The sequence below is a fragment of the Microcebus murinus genome, chromosome 7, assembly GCF_040939455.1.
Source record: "Microcebus murinus isolate Inina chromosome 7, M.murinus_Inina_mat1.0, whole genome shotgun sequence".
NCBI lineage: Eukaryota > Metazoa > Chordata > Mammalia > Primates > Cheirogaleidae > Microcebus > Microcebus murinus.
The window spans coordinates 34282168-34296939 of record NC_134110.1 but is presented as its reverse complement, the minus strand read 5'-3'; the positions used below and the strand labels follow the sequence as shown (position 1 = coordinate 34296939).

The following is a 14772-nucleotide window of genomic DNA, read 5'->3' as shown; positions in this document are numbered from 1 at the left end:
GATTAGTGGCCTTATTGGGGGCGAGCACAGAAGAAAGGCTGTGTGAGGAGGCAGTGAGAAGACAGCTGTCTGCACCACCGCTTGACCTCTGCCTCCCTCTCAGTGGCATCCTCGGTCCTGGCTCCCTCTTCTGCATTCCCACAGCACTTCTCCAGTGTCTCGGTTACTGGGTCCCGCTTCCTCCAATGATCCAGGACTCTCAACTGCGGAGACAGACAAGGGCTCCAGGACCTCCTCCAGCACCTGTGCTCACTCTGGGGGAAGATTTCCCCCCAAAGCTGCCGGGCCCTGGGAGGCATGTCTGCCCTGTGTTAGGTCCTGGCACAACACCATGGGTTTGCTGGTGACAAGTAACTGATGCAGGGGGGTCTGGAGGTGGCCAGACCTACCACGTAGACCAGATGCCATCACTGACCGGCTCGGGTGTGACCGTGGACACGCCACTTCAACTTCTTCACCTGGGAATAGGGGCTGATGTTCTCCATTTTGAATGGACTTGAGGGACACTGAATCCAACCACTTTTTCAGGTTTTGAGGAAAAAGGTTCAATTTATTCATCTCTGCAACGTGAAGCATAATAGGGTTTTGGGAGGGGTAGAGATAATACATATGCAATGCTGCCACGTGGAAGGTACTCTACACGTAGGAATTATGGTGGCATAATTATGTTTCTTGGTCTCACCGATGTTCTGTGTTCTCCCATTTACTGGAGCCTATGCAAGTAGAGTGTCCAAGAGCCACACCAGGAGCTGCTCCAGTGGTTCTGAGCTCACAAGACACGTCTCCCCAAGTTTGAGTTGGCACTAGTTATGCGCACCTTTGTTCCTTTTATATTTCTGCAAACTCTGAGTGAGGAGAGAATTTCTTTCCCAGGCAGCATCTAAACCACAACATGTTCTCTGTCTTCATTCTCACCCACTTGGTTATTTATTTTTTGTTTTTTTTTCGCCTCTCCCTTTCAGGCTTTTTTTTTTTTGTCCTTTAGATGTGGTGGCCACGCTATCAGGACTGTGGAACTGGTTTTCTGTGATGAATAATACCATGGCCCTTCCCTAAACAACAAAGAAGGGATCATGAAGCTACTCAAAAGAGGCCAATGTCTGCTTCTAGAACATAGGGCTTTGGGAGAAAAAAGAAAGAGGGAGGCTAAAGTCCTGGAGTGAAAAGATAAATGCCTTTATGTACAAATTAAATTAAATCAGCTAAGTAGTAAAATAAATTAAAAAATATAAACACATTTATGTAATTAAAATATTACTAAGTATTGAAATATATGTACATATATTAAAATATTATTATGATAATAAAGATGGACTACAGCTAATCAAAGTGTGAATGATATTTTTCATAGCTGAAAATAACCTAAAGAAATCAATTTTATAACTAATATCCATTTAGCATCCTTTATGCCCTGGAAACAGGTCAGGAGCTTCCCATTCTGAGGCCTGGAGGAGGTGCTCACAAGCATGGTCTGTAGTTCTTGATCAACTATTTCCAGCTCTTGGTCCTCTGGTGAGATTGTACTTCCTAACCTTCTTTAGGTGTGGCCGTGTCACTGGTATTGGCCAATGACAGGTGAGCAGAAGTGACACATGTTCCACCTTCGTGGGACTTATAAATGCTGGTGAGCAATTTGTCAAGTCTGCTTCCCCCACCAATCACGGTCATGAACCTGACGGGGCTGCTCCGTGTGCCAGGTTCTGGAGGGAAGACAGCAGGGAACAAAGACCCCAGCCCAGCCTCCAGGGACTGCCAACATAAGAGGGAAGTAAAAGCAGGTGGTTTTAAGCCATGAGGATTTTGCATTACTTGTTACATAGCACAACCTAGTTTTTTCTGCCTGATGCAAAAATATTATGCTTTTTTGCAGACACCAACTTCTTACTTTGTGAGTCTGTCTCTTAACCACAAATCTGTTGCCTTTATGGTTTCTCATCTGCCACTCACCAGGGAGCAATTGCAGTTCATGGTCTTAAGGTCCTTTATGCACAGTGTCTTCCCTTCTGCAGCCCAGCATTTATGAAGATGCTATGCTCAGGTGGGGGCACGCATTGCTGCATTTCCTTCCCAAGATCTCACTGCAGAAAAATCTGTGCTTTGTCCCTGACCCTAGTCTCCTCATTGTTATTATTGTCAGTGAGTTTTGTAAATGTTGTAAGTATCCCCCCTCCACACACTTGATCCTCAGCATTGTTGAAAACTTAGAGAAGTGAAGGTGAATGGAGTATAACTTTCCCGATGGGAGTCTGAGTTTGTAAAGGGATTGCTCTAGGTTCTTAATTTCCTACGGATGGGAATTTCCCAGAGTCAAGTCTATTAATGCGAGTTTTTCACCAGTCAACGTTGCTCTGTCTGCGTCTGGGCGTAGAGGGTTAGCACCAAATTCCGTAAGTGTTGAGCCAGCGCTGGGGGCCTTCAGGGAGGGGGCACCGTTGTTTCCAGAGACCATATCTTAGCTGGGGCTCCTGAAAGTACAAGGAGCAGGAATGAGGATTTGTGTCTAGATGGTTTATCTGGCAGGTGGTCAAGGAAGCAGAGTAAGGAAACAGGGGGGAAGGACTTGCTAAGGCAGGGGTGTCTTACTGAGGTCGTTGCCGTGGACAGTGGGGCACTGTGTCTCCAGGGATATCTGAGAAACACACGGGATGCTGCCCGGAGTTGTCGGCAGGAAGGGCAGGGAGCGCTCCCCTCCCACTTCCCCTCGTTGACGGCATGCTTAGGGAGGAGAGTGCGCACAGGCCACGTGTGCCCAAGGCAGGGTTCCGCCGACACCGAATGAGCCAAAGTCCCCTGGAAACGTCCATACCAGGAGCAGCTGAAATCTAAGGGGCAGAGAATGGGAGTCACAGGGACAGTGACAGTTGTGTCTGCTTCCATACTGTGATGCGATCTGCAATAAAAAGTGTGTGCCTGGTATTTTTAAACACCACTGCTTTCCTGGAAAGGCAGGCTCACTGCGCCCTGTCGCCAACGTGGTGGGTAAGGGTGACGTGGGGTAACGTGCACTCTCCAGAAACCAGCAAATGCACCTTACACTGCCTTCCATAAGGCAGTCATCGGATCCTGGCTGTTCTCTGTGACTGGGGAAACTGAGGCAATACAGCCAACTTTTCCAGTAAGGTTCTCATTTGACCTGGCCTCAGGGTCCCCTTTTTCCTGCATGGCTCTTCCTGCAGGCCGTGTCTTCTCTCGGTAGGACCTGCACATGTGCCCCAGGTGAGAGGTCTGCCCAGGACTGCGTTGCTGCTGTGCAGAAAGAATCCGATGCCCTTAATCGTGCAGCCTTCCCACACGGAAACAGGGACGGAGACTGGCGCTTGGAATTGCCACTGGTAGGGGTGCTGCTGGGTTCGCGTTTCTTTTTGCAATATGCCATCTGTAGGAGAGAAATTGATTTTTTAAAATAAACAGGCTTTGTGTAAAATGCATACATATGTATGGCACTATTATTAGGCTTTGCAAATGCCTCTCTCCCCCTGAAGAACTGCCCGAGTGCGGCTCCTCTGCTGTCGGCATGCAGGTGCTCATGACCAGGGTTCACGTGTCAAGGAGGGGTTGTGTGCCACTGGCCCCTCCCACAACCTCTGAGCCCTGAGCCTCGGGGAGGGAGGGCCTAGGGTGACCATTTAATGGGCTTTTCCAGGCAGGGAGAAAGCTGCGGAGGCTTTACTGCTCTTGGCCAATGACAGATACAACCTTAAACATTTGTATTGATACAGAATTATAGCATAGGGGTTCAAATAGCAATAGCACCTGAACATATCGGGGTCTTCACTGACCATACCACAACATGGGTTACTAGCATGATGTGGCTGCTTCCAAAAGCAGAGCCACAGAATTCTAATATGACACCTGTGACGGTCACATGTCATCTCAGCGAGGCTGTAGTATCCAGTTAGTTAATCAAGGAGTAATCTAGGCTCCTGGGCAGGCGTTTTGCAGATGTGGCTAATGGCTGCAATCAGTTGACTTTAAATAAAACAGATCACCCTTGATAATGTGGGTGGGCCTTGTCCAATCAGTTGAAGACCTTACGAGCAATAACAGGTTTCCCAGAGAAGAAGAAAGACGGCCTAAAGACAGCAGCACCCACTCCTGCCTGAGTTTCCAGCCTGCTCACAGGCCCTGCAGACTTCAGACTTGCCAGCCCCACAGTTACATGGGCCAATTCCTTAAAATAAATCTCTTAACATCTATATATGCATGCATAGACAAATATAGTATGTCTCAAGAGATGTATTGAAATCTATGTCTGTCCCTCTATAAAATTTCTATATATCTGTCATCGGCCCTCCCCTTACCCTCTGAGGGCCACGCCTCATCTCATCCACACTCATGACTTCAAATCACCTTTCCCTGAATATTCATTTCCAGCCCAGGCGTCTCTCTGATGCTCTAGGCCAGGGGTCAGCACACCACGGCCCTCGAGCCAAATCCAGCCTGTCACTTCCTTCTGTAAATCAAACTGACTGGAACTTGGCCATGTCCATTGGTGTGAGGGATTTCCAGTGACGGCAGCGGAGGTGAGCAGTTGTAACAGACACTGTGTGGCCCACAAAGCCAAGAACATTTACTACTTGGCCATGTACAGAAATAGTTTGCTGACTTCTGCTCTGGACCCAAATATCCAACTTCTCTATGCAATCTATGTGGTCTTCCTATGGGACCCCAACCCACAACTCATTTCCTCCCCCTTCTTTTTCCATCTCAGGAACAAAACCTCCCTCCATCCATTTGTTCCAACCAGAAACCCCGGAGTCATCTTCGACTTTCTCTATGTCTCCCACAGCCGGGCACCCAATCCCATGTCCAGTCTCACAAATCCAGTTTCCTGAGTAGCTCTTGGGTATCTTCCCCCATGCCCTGGTACCCCGGATCCCCTCTAGCTGTCTGGGACAGTCTTCTCAGCGTCTGCTGGCTCCCTCTCCTCCTGTCTGCAGAGGATCTTCCTAAAGCAAAACCAAGAGGATCTTCCTGTGTTCTTACAAGACACTTCAATGCGACGCAGTTTCTCTTAGGACAGTCTAACTTCCTGGGTCCTCTATGAAGCTGTCACTGGCCAGGTCCCGCCCACCCCCTGCCTTCCAGCTCCAGCCATCATCTCCAAGTTTCTAGAAACTTCCATATGCCTGCTGGACTCTGAGGTTTGCACATCTTGCTTCCTCCACCTGCCCTGCTCTCAGCTCTTCCTTTCTTGCTCACCTCCAAGGGAACCTCAGCCCGCTGGAGACATGGCTGTCCTGGGGGAGCTTCCCATGGCCTTCCAGGCTTGGCATGTGCCGTGGGGGCTTCTCTGGTCTTTTCATTTCACACTGTAACTTCCAGTTCTCTGCCTGATCCTCCAGTTGACCGTCAGCTCACCCCAGGCAGGTCCTTCTGTTTGCTCTCCAGGGGACCCACAGGCCTTTTGTGAGTACATGAAGGCATGAGTATCTGGGCACTGGCCTGACCCAGCTGCCAGGAAACAGAAGTAAGGGTGGCTTCCATGTCACCCAAGCACAGAGAAGTGCAGCTGTTCTTCGGGGGAGGCGGTGGCCGAGTGACAGAGCCGTGGACAGTGGCCTGGCTTCTGTGCCTGGGGGATGCTAGGGCAGAGTGGGAAGCTCTGGTGCAGTGGCTCTTTCTATTTAGACTGGCAGCCTCTCTGTGTCCCTTCTTTCCTCCCCATTCATCTTCCTCCTCTTTCTTCCTCTTCCTCACTCCCTCAGTCTCTTCTCCTTTCTCTCTCCTTCCCACCAACCTCCCCTCCCGTCCCGTCCCCTTCCCTCTCCTACAGGTGGGCAGCACTAAAATATGTCACCCCAGTGTTGTGCAACCGTTGGCAGCTTTGTCTGCCTTAAGCAATTTTAACACAAGTTAATAACCTTTTATTAAGCTTATGTTGAATCCTCACATGTGTCAGGCATGTGCTGAGCCATTGTCATGTGGACATGCATCAAACACACAGGATTCCTTTAAAGTGGGTATTGTCATTTAAAGATGAGAAAATCGCATCACCTGTGATTCAGGAGGTGCAAGACACTTCAGGGAATGGAAAAAGCATTTAATTAGTGTTCTGCTGTCTCAAAGGACACATAACCCAATGGAGGGCTAGCAAAACACCCCAGCGTCTAAGGAGAGCTCTAGGGAGGAGATGTCCCTTAAGCATGTCTCTTGCTGTCCCCTCCCCACCCTCTGGCCTGTTTGGTTTTTCTTTACTCACATTGTGGATCTTACAACAAAGACTGCTGGATGCTCAGCAGAAATCTCCAGCACCCTGCTGCACACCGGAGCCTTTGGGGAACACATCTGGGTTTCTATCCTGTTTTGTTGTGTCTCTGTAAGGAATCCTAATGTCTTCTCGTAATGAGGGGGTCTATAAGAATTATTATCATAAATGAGCAAACCAATCATCTAGGTATCAAGCATGCCCAGGTGTGATGTCTGACCCATAAAACTTGTTCTGGTGCTGTGAGAACGCTGGGATGGAGAGCAGAACTCCGGACCTGCCGCTCTGCAAGGTGTGAACCTGGTGGCCATTTCCCAGCCCTGAGCCCGGTTGATGCAAGGTACATGGTGCTGCTTCCCAGCAGGCTACTCGGGGGATTAAAGACACAGGCAAGCGCCTGGTGCTGCCTGGCAGGTGGTTCATTTTCAGTTAATGTTAGTGCCTGTTTAATAATTATTTTGTTACTGGTATTCATTGAGCCTTTCTCTGTTGGACTGTCCCAGTAAATCAAAGGCACGGCTAAAGGTTACGTTAATGAAACCATGATCATAGTGTAACATTTTACCCTCTCGCCAGCCAGCACCTTGCTGAGGGCAAACCCACTCTGGGCTGTGCTGAGGAACAAAGCAGCTTCGGTTCCCGCCCAGTGGATTCCCGGGTGACATCAGACAGACAGACGAAATTAGCAAGTAGCAGCGGACACCTCCGCACGGTGCCGAGGATGGCTTCCAATGATCAGGCAGCAGCCGCACTCCCCGTAGTTACTGTCACCTTCCTGCCTTTATCCTCAATGATAATTGCAGTATGTTTTTAACTGTTCCTTTTTTTTTTCTTTTTAAAACGGAAAGAATGTCATTCTTTTTCTACAGAAGCTCAGCTGCAGCATTGTTGTCCCTATAAAAGAAAAAAAAGAATAAAAAAAAACAACACCCTGGAACAATCTTCCCCTGTCAAGTGGCCACACGGAACCCCGGGCTCACAGCCTGAAGAGAGAACAGCCTAGTTGTATGTTTGAAACCAATTTTAGCAGCTTTTGGTGTCCTGTGTGTCGTGTGTGAAGGCACAAACATTCCAAGAAGAATCGCTCTGAGTTGTTTAGAATGAAGAATGCTCCCCTTTATTCTTTGCCCCACCCCCTTTTATTAAGAGTAGGGAACTAGGAGCTGTAAGAGAATGCCCATGAAACGGGCAGCTTGAGTTTAGGTGACCTGTTTGTTTTTATTTTTTATTATTTTAAATGTTTTATTTTGTAACTTTTTAGATTTACAGCAAAGTTGCAAAGGTACCACCGTGAGTTCCTTTGTACGCTTGATGCGGCTTCCCCTAACATTAGCATCTTACGTAACCACGGAGCAATATGAAAACTAAGAACTGAGTCCTGATCCAGCACTGTTAACTAACGGGCAGACTTCAAGTGGATGTCACCTATTTTCCCACTGATGTTCTCTTTCTGTCCCAAGATCCAACGCCAGCCAAAATCCCACATTGCACCTAGTCGTCACGTTTCTTTAGTCTCTTCTGATCCAAGAAAAAACTTTCTCTTTGACCCTTTTTCTTTGAGAGTTTGGGAGACTATCAGTCAAGTATTTTATAGAATGTCCCTTTGTTTGGACTTTGTTTGGATTACATTGGGGTTATAGATTTTTGAGAAAATTATCTTAGAAATCAAATGTCCTTCTTGTTGCATGTTGGGGCTACATGACAGCAAAATAACTCATCACTTGGTCAAGGTGGATTCTGCCAGGTTTCTCGTAATGAAGTTGCTCTTTTTTTCATTTCCATGCCTTATTCTTTGGGAACAAGTCACTAAATCTAGCCCCCAATCTAGAGGAGAGGAATGGAGCTCTGCCTCCTAAAACTGCAGTCCCCAAGCCCCAGGCTGTGGACTGGTACTGGTCTGTGGCCTGTTAGGAACCCGGCTGCATAGCAGGAGGTGAGTGGCAGGTGATTGCGTATTCATCTGTGTTTACAGCTGCTCCCCATCCTCTCCTCACAGCCTGAGCTCCTGTCAGATCAGCCGCAGCATTAGATTCTCATAGGAGCATGAACCCTACTGTAAACAGCACACGTGGGGGATCTAGGTTATGCGCTTCTTATGAGAATCTACTGCCTGATGATCTGAGATGGAGCTAAGGCAGTGATCCTAACCCTCAACCCCTGACCCCGGTCTGTGGAAAAATTGTCTTCCTTGAAACTGGTCCCTGGTGCCAAAAAGATTGGGGACTGCTGTACCTAAAGGGTATGTATGTAATACATTGTTTGGAATTCTTCTGGAAGGAAGATTTGGGTAGCTAAGCTTTAATGGTAGATATGTCACTATGTAACTTCGGGCCAGTCACTCAATCTCTTTTGGCCTCAGGTTTTACTTCTATGGAAAAAAGAAGTTGCACAAAGATGCATTCCATGATTTGCCCAGCTCAAATGCCCAGTGTTTAATCTGTAGTTAGGCTGGCAGATTCTAAAATTAGAAAAATGAGTCTTTAGGTTTCAGCTCCACCACTTGCTACCAATATGGCCTTAGATAAGTTTCTCAAACTCTGCAACTTTAAGTTGCCTTGTCTATAGAATGGAATGATGCTGATATTGGGATAGTATCCATAAGGCATTTATAACAGAACTTTGTGTATAGGGACACACTGTAAGTTCCAGCTGCTATTTTGACTGAATGGAAGCTCAGTAATATGCTAGTCAAAGTCAGTGTTTAATGATATCAAAAGACTTTATAGAAATATTTCCCTGCCTATGTTATTGAAAAATATTTTAGGTCCTTTTCCAGCCCTGTTGAAATGTGATACCTTTAGTAGTAGCAGGAGAACACCACCCTTATCTTGGCCTCTGAATTTAGCACAATTACAGTTTTGGTGACATCAACAGAGTCTTCCTTGAATATCATGTAGAAAACTTGGCTCTCAGTCCCTGCAACCACTAAGCAACCCAATATCTTCAAGTCTGTGCCTCAGTTTCTTCATCTGCCAAACAAGCATGACCGTTGCAGCTCTTAGCACAGTGACTACCACATGGAGAACATTCAATTCCTGAGCTAAATAGTGGGCCCACCTGTCATAAACTGCTTATTGTAAAAGACTAGATGGGCACACAGCCATCAGCTCTTAAGGTGCAGAAAGCACCATGACATCCAAAGTGTGTGAGATGACAACAGTGGTTTGATTTTAGATAATATAGTTAATGTCCATGCTAGAAAGAAATAGACAATGAAGGCTTTGAAGGGTGATTATCTTTCCCTGTAGAATTTAAATGTATAAAGGTGGAGGACATTAGGTAAAGCGCATGATGTTGGGATATATTTGTCATTTGGTGTTGGCGAAGCTGCGGTGAAACTGTGCATATTTCCACATGAATGCGCTGTAAATGGGCAAACTCTAGAAAGAAATGCATAAGTAAATGTAGATAGCAAGTCAGAAAACTGTTTTGATCCTGTGAATCCATCCATGGGGCTCAATTCAAAAGAAATAGCTTAGCTGAAGAAAATAACAACGTGCATGGAGATACTTGCTGGTGCCTTGCATATAATTATGAGGGAAAAAAAGAAAATGATCTAATGAGAATGTTTAAGCATCTCTATTTCACAAGTTATTCAGTAACAATATGCTAATAAGAAGTGAAGCAACATATGAAATGCTTATGATAAATTGTTTAGTGCAGATAATGGTAAGAACATGATATACATACCATGCTTGGAGCTGTGAAAATACATGAGCATGTGGACAAATTCTAGAAGGGAGTGTGTAAGTGCAAAAACATGCTTCTATTAAGAAAAAAAAAGGGAATTTGGTAAAAGTTAAAGAAACCTCCTTTTATTTTAAGTGTCCAAACAAATCTTCCAAGTTAAGAAAAACAGAAATAAATGCTATTCCAATTTTTCAATGTTTGGGGATAAATTATACCAGCGTCCTCCCAAACACCTTCTGCTTTACATAAGTATTTTCCCAAGGTATTCTCCTTCTTCACTTATATGCCCCTCAAAGCTCCTAAATAAAATTAATACAGTCAAAAGAATTGCTTTTAAAGGGCAAAGAGAAACAATTTCAGGACTCTATACGAGGAGAAAAAGAAAGAGCTTTTTCTTTTTTTTTTTTTCCATTCTTTAGCAGCTTGTTAGAGTCTCAGAGCCTGTGTTATTGAAACCCCAGGGTGACAACCATTAAGGTGAATCTATTGCCAAGCCTGAGTCCTTTAATGAGTGCATTGATCAGAGGACAGAGGCAAGAAAGCACAGTCCGGTGACACCTGAATGAATATAAATTTCGCCGGGATTGAAGATCCTCCACAGTCGGCCTGCTCCATGCTGACTGTTAGCAAGAGCAGAGAAAAGCAATCTGGGTCTTCGGTCTCGATTCTCATCACGCTGTTGGCAGTTTCTAAGAAGAACAAGTTATGACTATTTTACCTCTAAAAGCAACGAGAACTTGTCAAAGATTTCCTCCCTGGAAGTGACAATCGAGAATGAGTCTGCTTGATATCGATTTTGAATCTGAAATCATTCTGTTTGATTGGAGAAGGAAGTGCTAAAAGCCAGTAGAGATATTGGGAAATTGGGCAGGCTGCCTTAGCAGAGAGTGAGTGCCCCGTCACGGGCAGGGTGCAAAGAAGAGTGGGCTGGCCAGTGGGCAAGATGTTTCAGAAGGGCTCACATGTGAAAGGGAGACCTGCAGGGGAGGTGGAGCACTTGATACCGGGTCACCTTTCACATTACTCCAATGTAAGCCGTGTATCAGTCTAGAAAACCAGCCAGCGGAATGAATGGCAAGGATCACAGGTTTTTTGTTTTTTGTTTTTTTTTTTACAAGAATAATAATGATTTATTGAAAATCTCTTCACTAAATGCTTTAAAACATTTTCCTTAATATTCCAACAACATACAAACATACAACATATACAATATACAACATAAACAACATATTAACCTCAAATTATAGAAACTGAGGCTTAGAAGAATTAAGTAACTTGCCCAAGGTCACAGGAAGAAAAAAATCAATAAGAAAACAAATATGGGCAGTATTAAAGAATAATAGAATTTTTTTCCTTTTATTTTATCATATTATGGGGGTTAAAATATTGTTAGGGTTACATATATTGCCCCTGCCATTCCTCCCCCCGCCCCCTGCCTTGCCAAAACATCAAGCGTGTCCTACCCCCAAGTGGTGCGCATGGCACCTATTTTGTAGTATATGTGTTTGCCCTCCTCCCCCCTCCAATCTGCCCACCACCCGATAAAAGTTTGTTTGTGTTTTTGTTTTTTTCCCTTTTTTTGACCTTTGGGTTACATTGTATATCTTTGCCTTTCCCTAGGAAGGGTTAGAGGTATTCCCTCCCCCTCCCCCACAATGCTCATCACAACCCTAAGATGTGTATCCCCCCCCAACCCTGATGAACCCTACCACCATTTGAGCAGCACAGTTTTAATCAGTCAGTACCAATTTGATGGCTAGTAGATGAGGAGCCCATTTTCTTGGATCACAGGTTTTTGAACCAGACAGATGGAGTTTTGGATTCCGGCTTCTCTCTTGTGTGACACTGGACAACTTACTGTCCTCCTCTGTGTGCACCTCTGTCTCTTCAGTCTAATATTACCCAACTCGTAGGTCTGTCTTGAGAGTTTAAACCAGGTAATGCATGAATATAGACTGCTTATCACAGCAACGGGAGTGTAACCTGTTCTTAATAAATGTTATTATCACGATAATTGTCCAGTCTTTTTCTTGAGATTTGGCTACGATGTATTGAGCCCTTCACAGATGCTTGACATTTTCACCCATGTTATCTCACATAAACTTCTTGAGCACTTTAGGAGGAGTGGATGGTTATCTTCATTTTCCAGAAGAAGACACTGAGGTTCAGAGAGGGTCAGCGACACCTCCAAAGGCCACACAGCTCCCTCAAGGAACAGGTGTTTTCTGAGATATCATGTTCATACTTAAGGTGCCTAGCACATAGTAGATGCTCAATAAAAGTGAGGGCCCCTGAGGACTCGTGCTCTGCTCTGCCTGCACGACTCAGCCCCTTTCTACCCTCCTGCCCTCCCTTCCATCCTGCCCTGAAATGCTATTTCTTGCTCATTGGCTTCCCCTAAATGCTAATGCCCCCGACTCTTCTCTCTCCTCTCCCCTTTCTCCCACTCCAGACTCTGGCACATCAGCACCTTTGGATTTGTGCAGCCTCTTCAGAAGTATGTTTGATGCAAACAATAGTCCCGGCTTTTGCTTTTTCAAGAGGCATCAGCACAATCCGAGCAGACACCGGTGACTCATTTTGATCATCGCCTTTAAGCAATTCACTCTGTGAGCCCGGACTTGACAGGCCTCACTGTGCCGTGAAATCTAATACTATTTTTATGCCTTTTAATCTATCTTTTAACAGCCTTTTTGTTTAGAAGTCTGTGCCCTGGATTCACTGAAAGCACATTTTTGAGAGTGCTGAGGACAAACTTGGCCTGTCTTAATCAAAGGCTCTGGGAGACCCAGTCTGGGGTCCTTATCCAATCCTCCGCTTCCCCGACGCCTCCCCCACCGCTCCCTTCTGCGATGGCCTCAGCAGGAACTTTCCTGGCAGCTCGTCAGAGCCACTGGCTGGCTTCTTCCATCTTAATAACTGCCGAGCTCTCCAAAGTAGGAGGTTGTCAAAATGTTTCTAAAGTGCTAGCGTTGCTCAATTGAGTCACTGCTATTGGAAAGTCATTATGGAAATACATTTTTAGGGTGAATGTCAGGGAAGGGGTCAGTCCCTTCCTTCTGAAAGTCTTCCAAGATACCCCCAGGCCAGGCAGAGCTATAGGCTTCTCTCCTGAGTTCCTTAAGAACCGGGTCCGTATCTGTTTGCTCATATTCCATTTAATGTGACAAGCATTCGTGAAGCATTTACATGAAGCATTGTACTGTATTTGTTTCAATGTCTTTCCTTTGGACTATACCATGAGTTCCTTTGTCTTATTAAGGATTTAGGGTAGGGAACGCAGGACTCGGACCCTACAACTCACTTCTGCTGTTCTCTGAGATCCAGACCAAGAGAATTGCATGTTCAAGAATGATAGCAAAATGAGCAACACACCCGCTCTTTATTAACACAATAACTGGGCCAGCATCTTATATATTTTATTGCTGGGATTTCTGGTCAAACCAAGTTGGAGAATGGTATGGGGGCTGGGGTCCCATGGGGTGCTTTGGCTTCCCCCAGTACCCTGACTCTGGGACCCATGTGCTTCGGCCGGGTCCCAAGAGGGCTCCTGAGACCAATAACACCACCTTCAGAGTGCACAGAGGCCAAACAAGACCTCATGGAGCAAGCATGGGGGCAGGAAGTGAAAGAGAAGGCCAGGCTCTGTGTCTGGGGTCTGGGGGCTCAAGGTCACGGCCTTTCAACTGAGCATTAACTCCTCTTGGTGATTTGTGAGGTGGACAGAAATTGTTCTCTTTTCCCTATGAGAAAAACAGGAAGAAATATTTCCTCTTCCCAAACATACCAAAAGTGAGTGAAACTTAGGCAGAGAATGTAGAAGGGCTCAAATCTCATCACAAAGATTAGAGTTGAATGGAGCCTCCAAAAGGCTCAAGCCACCTTTGCTCAGTCGGGAAACACGAAAGGCAACACAGTTATTCATGCGTGGAGCAGTGGTTACAGCTGGCCTGTCCTGACTCTCTCTACCTTCCCTATCCTGAGAGCCTCCAGATTTGGGGACATCCCTTGTCTGATGACGATGATCCAGCCACTTTGCAGCTTGCTCTGCAGTGAGAAATGAGCTGTAACCTCCCCAAATCTCTTTCTCCACCTTTGGCTTTCAAAATAAAATGTCTCTCAGAGGAAGAGGAGGCCTCTGAGGGCTGTGGAGGGACCTCTTTCCTTAATAAACTTTCTTCCCTCAATCACAGGATTATTGTTACAAATTTGCTTTCGTGATATGTCCTAAAGTCATAAATTTCCCTTCTCTCCACTGGCTCTACCTTTGCAGTCCGAGATCAAGCCAAGATATGTAGTCTGGAATGTGACCTTTGAGACAAGTAAAGAGAGAGATAGCAGATGGGTTCGATGTGATGGGTTCACTCTGGGGATGGGACTCTGGGCCAGAAGCCCATCACATTGCAGCAGCAGGAGGTGGGGGAAAGGGACATGCCCACCTCTGCCATGAAATTCCCCATTTCAGCAGCTGGAGGACTTGAGACTTGGGTGGGGCCAGGAAATGGGTGTGTGCAGAGCCCAGATCAAGAAGAGAACCTGGGCATTGGATCTCAGGCCTGCCTGAAGTAGGACATGAAGAGTTAGGTCTGTGTCCCCAGGTCTGAAGACTTGGAGACCAAGTTCTTCATTCACAGAGGGTTGAGACCAAAACAGTGCCATGCATGACCATACAGATTTCCCAGGGTCCCTGCCAACTTCCCAGTTGGCCCATGAACACCAGTCTCTGGCCAATATGCTTAGAAATCCTTTTTCTCTTCAATGGGAGGGGTTGTAGGTTGAGCTTCAAAGAAGCAGCATCTGAACTGATTCTTGAAGGATGGGTAGAAATTCAGGCTCACCAGCAGAAAGGAAAATTCCTTTGGAGCAGAGGGAGT

At 46.0% G+C, this 14772-nt stretch overlaps 1 long non-coding RNA gene across 4 annotated transcripts in view; it reads left to right on the top strand.

Annotated features, from left to right (window-relative positions):
* The window catches only part of LOC105882756 (uncharacterized), a 31067-nt gene extending 29575 nt beyond the window's left edge, over nt 1–1492 (top strand). The window contains exon 7 of one of the 4 annotated variants that reach the window (XR_012920146.1): nt 986–1492. This is a non-coding gene — a long non-coding RNA (uncharacterized LOC105882756). Of the gene's footprint in view, nt 1–103 lie in introns of all 4 variants that reach the window. The other 3 variants (XR_012920143.1, XR_012920144.1, XR_012920145.1) reach the window with 3 other exon arrangements.
* Nucleotides 1493–14772: the final 13280 nt, after the last annotated feature.